The sequence below is a fragment of the Manacus candei genome, unplaced genomic scaffold (assembly GCF_025592945.1).
Source record: "Manacus candei isolate 608988 ecotype Guabito, Panama unplaced genomic scaffold, ASM2559294v1 h1tg000024l, whole genome shotgun sequence".
Classification (NCBI taxonomy): domain Eukaryota; kingdom Metazoa; phylum Chordata; class Aves; order Passeriformes; family Pipridae; genus Manacus; species Manacus candei.
The window spans coordinates 9,661,597-9,680,947 of NW_026138072.1; the positions used below are offsets into that span (position 1 = coordinate 9,661,597).

General features: G+C 40.3%; 1 protein-coding gene across 3 annotated transcripts in view; it reads right to left on the reverse strand.

Moving 5' to 3' along the window:
• Nucleotides 1-19,351, reverse strand: part of RAB3C (RAB3C, member RAS oncogene family) — a 124,569-nt gene that overhangs the window by 45,171 nt on the left and 60,047 nt on the right. The window lies entirely within an intron of this gene.

A 19,351-nucleotide genomic window follows, 5' to 3' on the forward strand; every position in this document is an offset into this window, starting at 1 on the left:
TATTCTGATTAAATCTGTCTAGGACATCTGTCAACAATGTATCATCACAGACTGCACTTTATGTTAAACAGAAATCTTTTTCAAGTTAATACTTTCATATTTCTAAGTAAATTCTTCCCTAGATTTTTTTATTTTTTCTTTTTTTTTATCTCACTGCTCAGTACAGATCAGCATCACAAAAATCAGATTGAAATGTATGAGAGAAAAGCGATACTGGACAGGCTGCACATCAACAGCAAAATTGCTTAAGCTGAAGAGATGAAACCCAATTCTTCAACTGTGGATATTGAAATATGGGTTTTTACTGGTAATCTTCCAAGTGCTTCTTTAACAGTCATACATATTTGAAAATAACAATAAAGCACTCTAGATGCATTCTTTGAGTGATCTATAACACCTATTTGCAACAGTGAGGTGTAGCCAAAATATTCCACAATATTAATGCTGACCTACAAGTCTTAAGTTTGTTGAAGGAACGCAGTGGACATGTCCTTTTGATCACCATGAGAAGCAACATGCTGGCTGAAGTTTTTTTAGATGCTTTAAAACCCAGTGTCTCTGTCTTCTTTAATGTGTGTAAGACTCCAAATGTTGGATTTTTTTTGCTCAATAGACTTTCTGCTGTTTGTTATGTTTCCAGTTTATAATACATTTGCCGCCTGTTCACAAAGTTACAGATACATGATTACATATTATTGGGGTTAAAGAAATGGAAATTCATTGCTGCTGCCAAGCAATAAATGTTGGGAGGAAGAAACAAGCTCAGCTCCACTGTATTTTGTTTTCCTTTTTCATCTCCACAGTTTTACATATATCAGGAGGCATACACTTTTACATAATCTTTTCTGTGAACATTCCATTTTGCCTTATAATTTGTCTGGAATTTGTCTAAAAGTTGATAGGCTTACATCCTTGAAGCTAGCACAAAATATGCACTGTTTGTCAGCCTTCAGTGGGGATGTGGGGAGTTCCCAAAAATGGAAAATGGCTGGAATAGAAAAGACAATGCTGCTGACTTGATGAAAACCCATCAGAACCACTTTATTTCTCAATTCTTTTTCTTCAAAAAAGTGATTCTAACCATTTTTTCCTATCCTTCTTAAGGACAGTTGTCCCTACTCACACTATTAACACATCTCTCACCCTACCCCTGCCCTGTTCTTTTTACTATTTTATTTGGGCCTCTTATTTTGCATCCATACTTTTTTCTTCTTTATTATATAGTCACCTTCCCAAAAGCCAAAGCCCAAACAAACAATTCACATCCACCAAATAACCTGATTTACATCTTTATGTGAGCAGAGATCAAGCAGAAAAACACATCAAAATAATTAGTCTTGATAAAACAACAAAGATTCCGTCTCATTTTCTTCATGTGTTTTGCTTGCCCCCACCTCACCCTCACTTCCCCACAATTTAAATCCTAATCAAAATGGGAAGACATTCCCAGCAGACTTCATTGCTAAGGCTCAGAAGCAAATGATGTACTTCATGATAAGGTATGTATACAGTCTTTATAGAAATTCTCTAAGAAGAGCAGGTTCTTATGTGTATGGAACTGGTCATGGCTGTAAAAAGGAAAAAAATCAAAAAGGAGAGCATCCAATGCAATGAATCAATAGTTTTCAATTAAAACTACCTAGGAAAGTATGATAGTGCCTTCAGTATAAACAAAAAGCTCCAAAAAGCAATACAATAAAAATGAAGGTAATGAAATCTGTATTGACTGATTGACTTATTAATGCTGAAAAATGAATCAAAACACTTGTGTTTCTGAGCACTGCCCTTCTCAAGATTCTCATGCAGAATGTATTGAGTTTGTTTTTATGTTCAAATCTTACCACAGAAGAAAGGAGTGCTTCTTTTCTGGGAGTTTTTAATTAACAGTAATATTAGTAATCCCTAATAAAAAAAAGCTTCAATATATTCAAATATCAAAAATAGTTTCTTTAGCATGCCATTCACCTCTTTATGGTTTTTACTGCTGGGGAAAAAAAATTCTCTTTCACAAAACTGAAATCAAGACCTTTAGTCCAACTCAATCCAAGTCTAGGAGAGATCAGTGTTGACTGCACTGGACTATTAGCAGGGTGAATAAGTGTAGGAAACATAGAAACATATTAGACGTGTACATACATCATGAAAACAAGACAAATATTCAAGTATTCTACTGAGAAGGAGCCTACATTTTAATTTGCCTTGATAGGTCTTGCAGCTTGTAAAGCTTAATTTTTATCAATTTCTTCCAATATCTTTATTAAAGAAAATGAAATCTAGAACTCGTTTTCAATATATTGCATTTTGGTGAGACTGCTGCACATTAGAAGACCTTTGCCTTTACAAAGGCAAAAACCACCTGCAGGAAATAAAGCTGTGACAGGGACCCATGCAGTCTGCGGGATGTTACAACAACATTTTAATCCAATATGTGCATACAGTACAACTTTACACTTCAGAACACTACCCCAGTTCTGCCTGGTTGGCTAGGCACCAGAAACCAGCAAGGTCTGTGTGTGGCAGGGGAATAAGTTGGTTGTATATGAGGGAGCTTTAGGCTAGAAGCCATAAAAGCAAACTCAAACATTTCCTCTGTATAGGATAATGGGTCAGAGGACCACAGGAGAAAGTGTCCAGCTGTGCTCACTTTGCACATCTCATGGAACTATAAACTGCATTAACCTACCTGCTATTTAACATAAGCCTTTGCTTTCATCACCTTTCAGTAACTCATGAGATGAACTCTAGTACTTGAACTCTTCCTTCAGAAAGTAGTGTGGGTTATCATTCATGCTCAGGGAGAAAAGCTGATAATGTTGTTATAGCAGAGTGCTGCCCATAAAAGTCTAAGCCATCCTTGCACTTCTAGGATAACACAGTTGTCTGCTGTTTGGAGCTGAGTGTGCTTTGAAAATGCATGCTAGCTACTACTGCTCATGAAATGATTTTGTGGAGAAAAGACAGTCATCATCAGTTTCAGCTTTGTGGTATGAATATACCAGATCAATATCGAAACACCCTTGTTTGGTCTTTTGCTGCACTGTTTTCAAGATAACCTTTGAAGTCAGAAAAGTCAATTTTAACAATTTATTATAAAAAATCAGACTGAAATGCAAAATATCTGTGTCAGAGACTTTTCAGCAATACACATGTTCATGAGTGGGCTCTGTCAGACCCGAAGTGAAAACAGAACAATTCCAAGACTTGTTTAAATATATTTTACAAACTTCCTTCTACTTTATAAACTGTTCTCAGTCTGCAGTGTTGTCCTTCTTGCTAACAAAAGCCTTTTTCCTTCCTCCTTTGTAGGAAAGTCTTCCTAGGAAGTCTTTCACCAGATAAGTGAGAAGGGGATAAACCCAATTTTTGGAAGTGGATTCCCAAGAAGATGATGATGTTGGAATGTTGGATTCCAAAAGATGAGGTTCAACAAGGCCAAGTGCCAGGTCCTGCACTTTGGCCACAACAACCCCATGCAGAGCTACAGGCTGGGCACAGAGTGGCTGGAGAGCAGCCAGGCAGAGAGGGAGCTGGGAGTTTGGATTGACAGGAAGCTGAACATGAGCCAGCAGTGTGCCCAGGTGGCCAAGAAGGCCAATGGCATCCTGGTCTGGATCAGGAACAGTGTGGCCAGCAGGACCAGGGAAGTGATTCTTGCCCTGTACTCAGTGGTGGTGAGGCCACACCTGGAGTGCTGTGTCCAGTTCTGGGCCCCTCAGTTCAGGAAGGATATTGAGGTGCTGGAGCAGGTCCTGAGAAGAGCAACAAGGCTGGTGAAGGGACTGGAACACAAGTCCTATGAGGAGAGGCTGAGGGAGCTGGGGTTGTTTATCCTGGAGAAGAGGAGACTCAGGGGACACCTCATCACTCTCTACAACCAACCTGAAAGGAGGTTGTAGCCAGGTGGAGGTTGGTCTCTTCTCCCAGGCAGCTCTCAGTAAGACAAGAGGGCACGGTCTTAAGCTGTGCCAGGAGAGCTTTAGTTTAGATATTAGGAAGAAATTCTTCACAGAGAGGGTAATCAGAATTGGAATGGGCTGCCCAGGGAAGTGGTGGATTCTCTGTCCCTGGAGGTTTTTAAGATGAAACTCGATGTGGCACTCAGTGCCATGGTCTAGTAACTGCGGCAGTAGTGGATCAAAGCTTGGACTTGATGATCCCAGAGGTCCCTTCCAACCCGGCTGATTCTGTGATTCTATGTTCTGGACTCAGGAGAAAAACTAAGAACACCAAGAGAAACAGAGGATATGGAAGACAGCCAGAAAGTAGTGAGAAATTATTTTTAAGGTGATGCAGTAGAGACTAAGGAGGGAAATCAGCATGAGGGGAAGTATGAATTAAATAAAGATAAGTAACATAAATACCTAATAAAGACAAGTTTCTCGCAGCCATTCCCCAGTGATTTTGGTGTGTGAGCCCACCTGTTTCAACCCTGTCACAGGCTAAAGACAGGTGCTCAAGATGTGGGGTATGATCCAAGCTGCCCTATTCTATAGCTCTCACTCAGTTACCTCTGATTAATGGCATTTTCTGGTTTCTGCAGGTCCCTGTGATATCTCCCACAGTCCTGTGATTCCCATTCCACTGCAAGTGCTGTGTTCCTCAGCAAGAGCTTCTGCCCTTTACCTGCTGCAGAAGCTGGCTTGAGGAAAGCTCTGAAGGATGTCTAATCACATTCCAGTCCTTCACTACTAGAATATAACTACTCTTCAACATAACTGCCACTCTTGACAAACATCTTTGCTTCTCCTTGGCTGACTTGGAGGACCTATTACCTTTTTCAGATGCCTCCTTTAAAAACTTCCTTTCTGTTCATTTGAGATTTTGCCACCTTCTCCAAAATGGAGACAGTTCCTCAGACCATTCATTCTCTCTGCCCGCACTCCCTGCTCTAAGTGGATCAGCAGCACTTTTTAGTATCTTAAGGAGAATGACAATTTTGTCACCCCCTCCCACAGTTCCCTTCTGCCTCCTGGGACATTTCACATAAAGCTGACAAAACAGCACTGGTAAGTTCTGACTGGATTTTTGTTGTGTGACTTTATTGGGAGAGAATTTTTTAAGAATAGAACTGGAATTAAAACAAATTAAGCCTTAACTCAAAGCTTGCAGTTTAGACAGTCTCATAAAAGAGCTTGTAACATATCCCAAACTCCTTGAAAATATGAGCCCTGGGAGTTCTCTCCTTTGGGAAGGCAAAATTTTAAAACCTTAACTTAAATGTGAGGAAAATAATAGTTTTTGTTTTCTTAGTAGCACACTGGCTCTGGAAGACTGGTTTACTACAGCAGCCAGTATGAAAAGGCCTTTAAAAACTTCACATAAACCCAGACTTTCCCTCTAGCCATAGTACCCATGCTTTTGTTCTTTTGTTTATATAAGTTGTGATTGCAGTAACTAACCCAGTGAAGAGTTTCCATGGAGACTGAAAAGTCATTTTAAACACCCATGACTTTCAGAATATAAATCTCTCCTAACAGATATTGTATGAATTTTCAGCTTAAGGCAACATTTCCTAATAATTCTTAGTTACTATTGTGTTTTTTGTAATCTACTCACTCAAATACGCACATAGATAACAAAATTCTCTGAAGATTATAAAAAATTAATAAATGTTTGTATTTAAGATGAACTACCAATATTGATTTTCCTTGATCTGTGAAGGAAATGTCTTTAAATCTGCTCAGAAAGATAACTGCTATGCAAAGTGTTAAGCATTTGTGCTTTAAAAGTTCAGAAAATATGTAGACTAAAATGGCTGTACTAAATAAGGAGAGAAGTTAAAATGGTTAATTTCAATTTGGGAATCTAAAGATACAATACAAAATTGATACTTATTATTTCTTTCAACTTTTCCACAGCTTACATATATATTTTTAATCTATGTGTTTCTTTTTTTCTTTTAATTGCAGATGCAGGTTTCTGGTGCATGACTTGTCTTTGGGTCTTAATGATGTGTTTGCTGATTCTCTCCCAGCAACCAAAACTGAAAGGACTGATATTAAATATTACATCAAAGGAAGGTTTGCATTCCCATCCATTCTGACTGGTTCATATTTTGTTCTCTTCCTTTCTCCCAGAGGCCGTAACATTCAGCTCTGTTATACTGAAAGGACGGATGCTAAATATTACATCAAAGGAAGGTTTGTGTTCCCATCCATTCTGGCTGGTTCATATTTTGAAGCTGTAACACTCAGCTTTGTTACTTCCTTGCTTGTAGCAAGTGAGCTGTAATACACAGGCTCCTCTCACTGACCAGCAAAAGAAACTGCTGGAGTCTTGTTCTTTCTTCAGAATTGTTTTGAAACAGAATTTACTTTGGCTGTTTTTTCTTTATTTTTTGCTTCCTTTAGTACACTTTGCCTCTGCTAATGTACACACATATCTAAGTGTGAATTTCTTGTGTTCAATTAATGTGGATTTGCTACAGAGTTTTCCCTCCAGAAATAACAGGAAAAACAACCACCTCACATGACAGATGCTAGTTTTCTTGTTTAGTGTATGTCTGAAAGGCACATTTTAAAAACAAAACTAGGGATTTCATGCAGATACAGAAAAATTGGAAGCTTCATGCAGATTTGTCTGTCAAACTGGGCCTGAAACCAGTTTTGTCAGTATTATGGTTTTCCAAGGGAGCCATTCACTGTGAATTGTTTTTTAATTGATATAACACTTTTCCTTTCACCTGTGCGAACAAAGCACTGTAAATAGAGATTTATACAGGATGCAATTTAAGATAAAAAACATTGACTTATTCTTCCCCTTGGAGTTCCTCAGGATGTGAACTTATGGCAGAGCATGTTTGCTACAAGTGGGGGGAAGTGGAGACCTTATGAGAGCCTTCCCTGGTGTGAACATTGGACAGCTACAACTCTTCTCTTGATTTCATGTGAGAATCAACTTTTAGCTTCATTTTTTAAAATTCCAATGGTATCAAGAAAGAGGAAAGGATAGACTGAGGTCCCTAGTGCCCTTGGTAGAGTTAGAACTAACCTGCTATGTAGCAGCATCTATGTTTCCACACTTTGCTTGCTGTTTCCAGGACTTATGCACAGACCACTGCCTTCTACTTCCCTCTCCCCATCTCCAATAAAACCATAGTTCACAATCTCTTCTGAAGCAATGATGTAGTGATTAAATACTTGTCACACGTAACTACTGAGCTGTCACTGTTTGACCCCTTATGATGGTCACTCCTAAACTGCTGAAGCAACTTATGCTGGTTTTAATCTCAGGTAGAACTGCAATAACTTTGCAGAAATAACTTGTATTCAAAGTCTGTATTGCAGAACTGAGCACTGCACAGTGATATCCAAGTTTGGGTGATGCAATTTAACTTACATATTGGAAACAGTGTTATCCCAGAATCTCATTGGGCCATCTCAGCTAGCTTGCATCTTTCTGTGCAGTGCTGCATTATACCCCAAAGGCAACAGCAAAATATTCAGCCACCACAATGCCCTGTTGCTTGGTGGCCAGTACAGAGAAGGATTACAGTAGAAAGACAGCCCTTCTTCTGGTCCCTCTGGGACGTTTTATCAGCAGCCGGTGGCCTCCAAGGGGCACTGCTTTCATTGCCAGTTCTGCAAGAGTATCTCACAATGTCTGAAGAAATTCAATACTGTTGAACTATGTTTTTCACTAACATGTATTTAATAAATACACAAAAACTTGTCCCAAGTAGCAGGCAGGTTTCTCTGTCCTACTTATTCTCCAGAAAGATAAAGGCTCTAATGCTGCTTGTATTGTGGGAAATATGAGTGAATGTTGGATAGAAGTTAAAAACCTCTAATTTGGATTAAAAAGACATTTTCCCTTCTTGTTACTTATTTATAATAACTCTGTATTCACAAACCTACAAAATCAGAAATTTTTATTTGTCTTTAACACACTGTCACCTGACACTAAGGGAACAGACAATTTCTTCTAGAGATTCTTGGCAGAATTGTGGTTACAATTAAAGCTTTACTTTCTTAGCAGAATTTTATGATTAGTATAGCACAAAAGAAAAAATGGCATTGGAAAAAAATAGACTTAAAAAAATAGAAAAAATGAAAACATTCATTATTAAGCATTCACTACAAATGTCCTAGTTTAATGGTTAAAACCTTGCAATATTCTGATGCAAGAAATCCTAAAGGTTGCTTCACTTGCAGGTCAGACCTAAATATCATTAAGTTATGCTTTGAAAATAATCACTACTACCGGGTTACATTGCCTTGTCACTTTGCAGTTCATGTTTCAATATAAGAACACTGATGGCACTTTTCCTGCTTGATCAGAGGAATGAATTTGAGTAAAACCTTTTGTACTCACCCACGTACAGCTTGTATGTCACATAGCTAATATGTGAGTTGCAAAACTACTGTGACAGTTGCAAAACTTTCAATGCTAGAAACTCAAACCATGGCATCTTGAAATCAGGTGTATAAGAAAGGAGGTAATAGGGGAACAGAGGTGAGAAAGTTCATGAGGGAGAGGGTCTTACTTAAACCTCATACTGTCCATGAGATTGAACACTGCTTTGCTGCTGACTCACACAGTCTTAGTTTTGTTGAACTTTTGAACAAAAATCATCCAAACCGCATGACTAAAACTGCAGCCCTTAGTGCTACTCAGATACATCCCAACCCACAGAAGAAATCTGCAAAAGTGAAATCCTCGAAGGAACAGCTCCAGCAGCAAGGTTCAACAGCTCCATCTCAAGGTCTAACAGGTACCATGATATTCCCCTGAAGTTAAGCATAACAGATTCAGAGTATTAGAGTATTGAGAAAGGTAAATAATCTGCAGTTTGAACTGAGAGTGCCAACTGTTTAGAGACATTACTAAGTCACTAACTGGACTCACGTTGTTGGCTGACAGCTTTCATTTGGGAATACTGAGCAACAGTGCAACTCTATCAACATAGATTTTACAGGGAGATAAAAGGACTATACTAGTTACTGTTCAGCCAATAAAAACTATTATTGACACAAGATTTTATGACATTTATTACTACAAAAATAAACATTGTCTGTTGATTATAACATGCTAGGTTTAATCTCTTTTACTACTGACTGTGTCTATCTATAAAATAGGCACACTAGCTAAATATTGGACTCAGTCTTTCTTATACCTACTTTAGCATACAGTTATATATTACCAACTCAAAGTTTATCTTTCTAATTAACTCCAGTAGCTCACCAGTAGCCTGTCAGAGGCATTTTCCAATTTACCTTTTGAAAAATAAATGAGTTATCATAGGAAAAAACAGACAAAACCGAAAATCTCATTAAGAGTATAGTATTAGTATAGTCTAATTAGTGGATAGCAGTTCAGCACAGCAGCACTTAGATGTTAATCTCATCACCTGGTTTGCTTTTACTCAGTGCTGAAGAGCAGGATGTGGTACAGATTGGAAGATACCTCCTTTTTCAAACAATGTGGGAACAAGCTGAGTCACTCTGCATCTGCATTTAGTTAATTGGAATCAAAATGGAGGACTGATCTTGGCTAAGTGCTTTGAAAATGTTGTGTTTCTCAAAGTGGAAAACCACTTTGAACAGTCTGCATGACAGCATGTGTTTTTCTCTCATGGCTGAACACAGCGACCACATGATGTAAGGTGAATGTGTGGGGTCAAGGCACTGGTTTAGGATGATCCTAGGAACTGTGGTCGACTAAAGAAAAACACCTGGTGCTGTTTACAAGAGAATATGAATAAAAAGGGGAAGACTGAAAAGGATTGGTGGACAAATACCAAAACTGAACTCTGTTGTGTGCAGCTCCATTCCTCTCAGCGCCCATAAACATCGGTTCTCTGAATGGCTGAGTAGTTATGTTGCCTCATCAGCTCTGCAATGAAACTCCACTGTGAAATCTTCAGTCCAACAAAATCAGTTTATGGGAATAGTTCTTGCCAAATGTAGGTGGCAGCCAGGCATGATTTGCTAGTTTATCATGTTTTCCCAGATAAAAGATTTTGGTTGCTTCACATCAGACAGACTGTCACATTTTTATGACTGAGGAAAAAGGTCCTAGGAAAGGAATGATGCAACCTTCCTTATTACTGACCAGCTCTAGTAAGAAGAGAAGAAATTGACCCCCAGAACTTCAGCCCTTAGCTGCAGGGGTAGGAGCTGTAGAGGAGGTGCAGCCACACTCATGATATAGTTGCCAGTCTGCAGCTGGTGCTCACAGGGAAGCTGCAATGTGTGATGCTAATAACTTATCTCTAGACATGGCAAACAGCTGTCCTAACCAACTACCATGTCAGCTGAAATAAGGAATAAAAAAAAGACAATTAATTTAAGCCACTCACTAGGCCAACCAGGTCCAGTGGAAGTCAAAAGTGACTTAATCTTGCTAGTGAGTTTCTGAAGCATATTACCGAGGCTAGATCCCCTGAGGATCACTGAGCTGCATTCACCAACCAGTGACTGAGCAGGACCTGGGTGCATGATCACTGTTAGCAACTTAATGACTGTACTGCCCTATCTCATATTTGAGGGATAAGAAGGACATGGAGCACCGTGAGAGAATTTTGTCCAGACAGTATTTATTCCTTTTTCTTATTAGACTTATCACTGGCAGCATTAATATGGTTTGATGTAGCTGAAGGCAGTTGAGTGGACACCCTGATACTGGCTGGCTGCTTACAACCTAAGAAAGTGCCATATCTACAGTGAAGGGGGTTCAAGGGAGGGGTGTAGGACCTTCAGCAGAAGCCCTAAGTACCCCCCAAAAACGAATGAAAGGAGCAAGTGTAAGAACCAAGAACTACATAAGGAAAATTTCTGTTCCATAAGAGTGTCTCTTTCTATGGTTTAAGGACATAAAGACAGGAAAGAATGAAACATGCCATGAAAAATTAACAGCTGTCTCTCCTGATTAACTGCTATAATGCATCAATTATTTTTTGGATGGAAAACACTTTCTGATGAGGTTTTAACTTTTAAGTCAAAGATTTACTATGTTCAAAACAAAAACTCCACTTCTATAAGGATTTACATAAGTTCCCATGGGTAATATGCATATTTAAATTTAGGGATTAGTAGAAAAAAAAATAAGAAAGTATCTCCATGAAAGCAATGTTGTTCAGGCTACTATGCTGCTTAATCCTAACATCTAATGTTATCAGGAAAAGTCTTCAGAAGAGCAGCCATACGATTGTCTTTTTTCTACTGAGAGTTTTCCTAAAGCCATATATTGGCAATATCAGTGATAAGAGACTAATACATTACTTTCTGGCACATCCAAACCTCTTGAGTCAGCAATATACCCTGGCAGCCAGGAGAGTCAGCTGTGTTTGGGGGCCATCAGGCAAAGTATCACCGGCTGGTTGAGGGAGGTGATTGTCCTGCTGTGCTCTGCAGCCTGAGTGTCCTGCTCTGGTGCGGCCTCACCTTGAATATTGTGTGCAGTGTTGGTTAACATAAAAAACGTAAAAAAGACATTAAGCTACTAAAGAGCATCCAAAGAAGGGCCATGAGGATGCTGGAAGGTCTGGAGGGGAAGCTTTATGAGGAGTGGCTGAGGTCACTTGGTCTGCTCGGTCTGGAGCAGAGGAGACTCAGGGGAGGCCTCATTGCAGTCTTCAGCATCCTTATGAGGGGAAGTGGAGGGGCAAGTACTGATCACTCTTGTAACCAGTGACAGGACCTGAGGGAATAGGATGAAACTAAACTGGGGAAAGTTTAGGTTGGATATCAGGAAGAAGTTTTTCACCCAGAGGGTGGTTGGGTGCTGGAACAGGCTCCCCAGTGCAGTGGTCACAGCTCCAAGCCTGACAGAGTTCAAGAAGTGTTTGGACAATACCCTCAGGCACATGGTGTGACACTTGAATATAGTCCTATGCAGGGCTGGGAGCTGGACTTGATAATCCTTGTGGATGCCTTCCAATGCAGCATATTCTGTGATTCTACGATGCTATGAAATACTTTGGATGACACTGAATATTTTTTGCTGGTCTGTCATGAGTGATCTGCTGAAAATTATAGAACTGTAAAAAACATAAATGAATCTATTTGCAACATTTTCCTTCCTTTCCATTGTAAATACTTCTTTTTCTTTTTTTAGGAAGACTCATTTGCAGTATATGCTGCTCCTCAAATATCCAGAGATCTACCCTGCTCTTGAGTTTGAAATGTGGGGACAGTCTTTTTGGATATGGTGGGAGAAACATCATGGAAGACATTGGAGTGAGTCTGTAAAACTGGAAAGCATGTAGGTTGTTTCAGCTGGCACCAATTTATCATTTGTGAGATGAAGTTTGATGACAGACCTTTGAGGGAAAAGATGTCATCTCAGAGAATTAAGTTTCACATATGCAATCTACTACAACAGGAATTCCATAGCAAACAGTGTGTGAAAAATGGCTAAGTAAACTGGCCTAGAATACAGAGCTTTATTTAAATATTTATTTTAAATATTTTAAAACAAATTGGTTCCACTTTTTCACAAATGTCTTTGTAGCACTTTAAAACAAGAAAATTTCTTTTTTAGAAAAAGTATCTATTTTGCCCCTAGCCTTAGTCCTTCTTACACTAATAAAGAGCAGAAATAAAATGTGAAAAGAATTTTAGAGTCATTTTGTACATAACTTAAGTACATTTCCAATAGTCAGGATTAAAAGGAAAAACTGTGAATTTTGTGTAATTGCAACTAATTATTGCAACTAACAATATTTCAAATTGTAAAATACATTTTTGCTCCCTATATTTAAGTCTATAAATACCACTTCCTTTTCTCCTTATTCATTGTACAGAAAAACAGACTTAGAAAAAAATGAAAAAATATATCAAACTGTGATTCTTTTCAAATATTCATCCTTAAATTTCACTCTTTTTTTTTTCCACAGCATAAAATTTGTGAAATACTAGTGTTTCATTCTTTCGTGTTAAATGGGAGAATGAAAATACCTACCAGGATGCAACTTCTTGCTCCCACTTGGCTGAAAACTACAAATATGTCAAAAACAATCCCAGGGAATTTGCTTGCATTAATATCAAGCACAAGTTATTATATATAGAATCATAGAATCAACTGTGTTGGAAAAGATCTCTGAGATCATTAAGTCCAACCCTTGATCCAACACCACCATGGTTACTAGATCATGGCACTAAGTGCCACATCCAGTCTCATTTTAAAAGCCTCCAGAGACGGTGAATCCATCACCTCCCTGGATAGCCCATTCTGATGTCTGATTACTCTCTCTGTAAAAAATTTCTTCCTAATATCTGTATTCATGCTTAATTAGACGCCGTTAATTTTTGGTTGTGTTTGGCCCAGCCACCTGTGAGAGTCTGTTCTTTTCCTGCCAAGTTAGGAGAAACAAGTACTGATAAAAGAGAACTTCATCCTTGAAGGGAGTATCTTGTATAAACTGAATTGGGGCCTGACTGTTGGCTGATGGCCCTACAGGGGCATTTGAAGGTCAAAGTGAAGAGGAGGAGGATGAAGTAAGACTCATTTAGAAAAGACCCCCAATGTGCAGCACGCAGGAGCAGGGGAATTTCTAATGTACACAAGCATGTGCAGAAGGGGTACCACTTACATAAAGAGAGGAGGGACCGAAGGCCTCTAGCTGGGTGGTCCTGGCCACACCTGCCCGGGTAGGCATCATAGGTTAATTGCATAAAAGTAGATAGCTCTTGCTATCTGGATGTAAGCTTGTAGCCGTCTGTGGCAGCACTCCAGTCATGCGAGTCATCCCACCACGTTTCTGTGATGGCGACTACATCATAGCTTTCCTGCTGCACGATGGCTTCCAGCTCCTCTTGTTTGTTACCCATGCTGTGTGCATTGGTGTTCATGCACTTCAGCTGGGCTGCTGATTTCACTTCTAACTCTGGCTTTCCACCCGGCTCATCTCTGGCGAGCCCGGTTTCAGTCTCTTTCCCCTTCAAACCTACATTAAAGCCCTCCTTATCAGCCCCAACAACTTACGGGCTAGAGTCCTTTTGCCCTTGCCTGATAGATGAAGCGCATCTGACTCTAGCAGGCTAGGTAACATAGAATTTGCCCCATGGTCAAAAAACCCAAAATTCTTCCAGTGGCACCAATCCTTTAGCCACCTATTGACAAGACGGGTTTTCTTACTCCTCTCCTCATTCATCCTTGCTACTGCAGGAACTGAGGAGAACACCACCTGTGCTCCTGTCCCATTAACTAATCAACCCAGCTCCTTGAAGTCCTTTTTAATTAGCCTGGTGCCTCTTTCACTAATGTCATCACTGCCAGCCTGGACCACCAGCAGTGGATAATAATCAGAGGGCCGGATTAGCTCAGGGAGTGTCCTACTAACATCCCTCACCTGGGCTCTGGGAAGGCAGCAGACTTCCCTGTGGGATGGGTCCAGTTGGCATATAGGGGCTTCAGTTCCCCTCAGAAGGGAGTCACCAACTACAACTACCCTTCTTTTTTTCTTTATAGCTGTGGTTGTAATCTGTCAGGTAGATGGGGTGCAACAGGGAGACCCTCCAGACAGATCCTCTTCTTGACTGCCCTCTGCCTGACTCTGGATCCAGGGCCTCATACCTGTTCTTTAAGGGCACCGTGGTGTGAAGGAACAAGATTCAGGATGGGAACAGTTCCAGGCATGGAAGAAGATATACAGTAATTGACAGGACTTTATTATACGGACTTTATAGTTTTTATGTGTTTATATACACACTGTATGTTGCCCTTATCTTTATATTTCCCGGGCACACCCAGGCATGTTCACTTCCCTGCTTCCCTGCTTCCCTCTCTGATCGGCCGGAGAAGCTCCAAAGAGGAGACAGCCACCATTCGCCCTTTCCTTCCCTGCCTCCTCCCACGTTCCTCCCCCTTTTGCCTGTGTCCCTATCCCGATTTGCTCCCCCGTTTGTCTGTCTCATGCTCCACCCCATGTTCTGGCCCTGTCCCCGCCTGAACTGATAATAAGTCCCGTGCACGCCTCAATAAAGCATTCCATCTGCACCGGTAACTTGTCTCCGAACCCATCCGTGCTGTGTCACGGCCCTATCCCCCCTCAGACCATGGCACTGTGGAAGCTGATGGGGGTCAGGAGGGGATTCTTTTACCTCTTCGATCGGGGACCTGTTTCCATCCCTTCCCCACCTACTTGGTTTGCTCCATCTGCCTGATGGCAGGAGGGGCAGGGCTTCACCATCTCCTGCTGGACCCTTCTTTTGGGGTCGGAAGGGTATGACTCCACCAGTCTATTTCCCTTTCACTCTCCCTAATACTTCTTAGCCTCTCCACTTCTTCCTTGAGCTCTGTCACTAAGCACAGCAAATCATTCACCTGCTCACATCGTTGCAGGCATCTCTCACACTGTCCCCTGGTACCGACACCAGGCTCAGACACTGCAGCCAGTGACCTGAACAGCTGCATCTCTCCTAGGCGGTTCTGTCTGGGTTAGCACACTCCCCCTGAGAGCAGTAGGCTTTTGATGTTTGGAAACCATTGCTGGATTGAGAGAAAAAAAACCCAAAACACAAACCAAAAACTGACAGCCACACACCTACCTCCCAACCCACCACAGAGAGCTGGGAGGGTGGCTGTGCCCATCCTGCTCACCCTGCCTGTGCCAACTGCCATGCAAACTGCTGTGCCACATTCTCACTGACGTGCCATGCCCCTGTTTGCCGTGCTCCCTGCAGCAGTTTAAATCTCCTGGAAATGACCGCAGCTCCACCGCCTTACATATAACTCGTGTGTGTGTGTGTGTGTGTGTGTGTGTGTGTGTGTGTACATATCTATCTATCTTTCTATCTATAGATAGATATAAATTAAGGTATATATACCTTTAACATTAGCATGATTGGTCAGAATATTTTTACAGCTGGCTCTAAGCTTATTGCTGTGCTGAGGTTGCTCTACACGGCAGACACTCAGTTTGTGCGTAGATCACTGCTGTACACAGTGCAGCTTGTGTCCAGAGAGAGTCCCTCAGGACAGGGATCCCAGGAACATGCATGGGCAATGGCATACATGGCATGTGTCTGTGCTCTGTGCAGCAGAACCACGTGGACTGTGCTGCATGGCATGTCATGTGTTTTAGCAACGAGAGGTGGAGGCTAAGTTTGCCTAGAAGCACTTTCCAGATTTGTTCCCTGACATACAGCAAATAATGGATTTTTCTTAAATGATAGAACTAAGTTCAATATTTAGAGAAAAAGAGGAAAGAGAAGTATCTTGCATGGAGGAGTCTCTGAATTTCTTAAGAAGATGTGTAACCATAATTTTTCCATTGGGGTATTAAAAAAACTATAATAAAATTTTTGGTAAAAACTTAATTCTTTTAAGGGTGAGGGTAATCAAAGTGTTTCCTAGAATACTGTCTTCCCTGCTCCCATAAGCGTCAGCCAAAAATGGAGGAAGAACTGATTTTGTAGACCTTGACAGGCTTACAAAAGACAGATAATCTAAAAACTTCAATAATTCAAAGCCTCTTAGGCTCCTTCAGCCTTATGTGTTTCCTGAGGAAGCATTCCTGAATCTGGGACTTCAGCAATGTGGAATTCTCAAATACTGAATTCCTGCAGAGGGAAGCCCTTCACAACAGTGCCTTTATCACTGTCACCAGACAGTGATAAAGATATTGCCAGACAAACACTTGTAGTTGGGACAATGTTTCCAAGTGCAGAGGAGCAACTTGTGTAAACAAATATATACAATGTGCTCTATCCCTATCTAGCCTTCTGACCTAGAGAAGTTTCAAGTCTAGGCTTTCAACCTGGAAAAAAACCACTCAGGCTTTTAGATCATGGTTTACATACCAGCTGTTTCTGACCTAGGGGGAGATATTGCATTAGAAATAACCTGAGTATAAGGATATTTCAGTTCCTTCCAATTCAGTCATTAGAAGTCTAGAAAAGTCGTATTTGTAAAAACAGGTTTAACTTCAACTCAGAGGCATTTGTTTTCCTAGAAATTCTACAGAACTCAGCATATTGAGTTGATAGCAAAGTTGTTTTGGAAAGACAGTAAAAAGCCCTCTCCTCCCTACCACAAGGTACCACCACCATAAAGGTCACACCTTATGTGGATTGAACCACTAAAAGGAAAAGGGACATAACAGCTCCTAGTGAAATGTAGAGATGGATAAGCTACAGAGATGCTACAGGTAGTAGCATAAAACAGGAATTAATGCAAGCACTGCACATTACAACTGAACTAAAAAAATAAGCACTGAAGTGGCACAGTGCCACTCTCAACACTCATTTTCCCCTTAGATTTAAGAAGAAGGAATTTTTAAAGAAAATAGATCCCACTAGGCCAATTACTTAAAACATGTGAACACTGTCTAAAAAATTCAGCTAAATGGGAAGATTTGGTTATTTGATTATATCCACTTTCTCATTTAGAACTAAGGCAAGCAGAAAATGATGCTCTACAATGGGTTCCTCTTTATAGGAAATAAATCTATTCCCCAAATCTGTGTCTTTTTAGGGGGGCATGATAAATGTACATCCAACTACTTCAAGGTACACAGCTTGCGGCATTAGCATCTAGAGATACAACTATTATTCATCTGTATCTGTAGCTATAAAGGAGAAATGTCAGTCAGATTCAAAAAAATTGTTTTTAATATAAAGAATCATCTCAGCACACATTTTAAACCAAAGTCATTTATCCAATTCTAAAAGGCACCTGTAGATTCACTGTTCAGACTGCAGAGCAGTTTCTAGATCAAGTCTTGAAGCTGATATGATTTGAGCTTGGATTTGGCCCATTGTTCATGTATATGAAGTGGCAGTACTGCTTAGAGAGGCATATTTATCACAGAGAAATGCATTTTAAACTCCAGAGAGGCTTAAAAGTTCCCACTCCCTCTCCCATATCTTTCAGAAAGACACAGATACCTGCACATAGCCATGCCTGCTCTTCTGCAGCATTGGTATTTGCAAGTTTTTCTTAACTTTTCTCACATTCAGAAGCAAGCTTTGGTTTTGTAATTACTATCAGAATTGAAGCCAAGGCTAATCAAAATCAATTATCAGCTCTGAGATGGGAGGAATAAAAAGAGGAAGAACAGCAGAGCAGCAACTGGGCTTATGATATTAAAAATCTATAAAAGGCAAATCTATGTCTCATTCTGACAAGTGAGGCACTCAGCATATCCATCATTCCTTTCATCTTGCAGATGATTGTAGATCTTGACACTAATACTGTAACCACATCTTTCCACCAAATTTCTATAATATCTGCCAACAATTCGTAAAGGTTCTAGATAAAAATTATGAAAAACTCATATTTCATAAACCTACTTAAGAACTCCATAGCTTTTAAATATTTTCTTGCTTCATTTTACAGTGACTTTTTTCTTTTTAATTAGTATGAAGCCCTGTTCCTTCACCAGGAGATAAAGAGTGCCAAACATATCAGATCTAGGAGACTGGAAAACAAACAGGTGGAAAAACTAATAATAAGAATTCATATTTACACTTGCTATAAAAGAATTCTTTGTGTTGGAGGAAGCTAGATAATATATGGCATGCCATCTGGTTTGCCTAGAGATGGGACAATGAGATTTGCAGATCACAGCTCGTCCTAGACAGACATTATCACCCATTTAACCCAGTGCTTGAGCAGAGTCAGCCCACGGACAATGAAAAGCAGAGGCAAAGCAAGACAGTGCTTCAGCTGGCAGGGCCAGGAAGCAGTGGTGCTTGTGGTCACATCTGCAGGTTCAGCTAGGATTTTGGTGTACTGCTTGATTCCCTGTTTTTGCTAAACTTTCATAGAAGCATCTATGAATAACACTTTCAGCTAACTTCTGTTAGGTAGGAGATTCTGACTCATGCTGTTGAACAGAGGCGGTTCTCACAAACGTGTTACATCAAGTACTCAGTATGATGCTTCCAGCTTTTGTACAACATGGGCAGAACATCCCTTTGGCATAACAAATAACATGGAGCAAACGTGCCTTCTTCTTGTAGTATCAAGCAGAGACTCCACTTAGATATATTCATTTGTCCAAAAGACAGTTGTCCAGTCTGTACTAGTCAGGTAAGCTTATTGATTCTCTCATAAACAGAAAGATTTGCTCATAAGGACAATTTTGTGTAGATTCCTACAGATAACTTGATGTAAAAAGGTGGGACACAATCTGAAGTTGCCTCTTTTCCCTGGAGGACTGTGAATGACTACATCCTTAGTGCTTACAAAGCTAACGTTAGGCAAATCGAGATCCCATTTAGAGCAGAATCAACCTAAGGTTCTCAGTTATTTCTTTCAGAGTGATAAATGGTCAGCCTCAGCTTATACAGACCAATAACTCCAGTTGTTGAGAGGGAAGGTGCTCTGTGGGCTCCATGACACTTTCTACAACAATGGTAAGCAGAAGAATGTGAAAGAGAAAAAGTTGTTTTCTTGGACAATG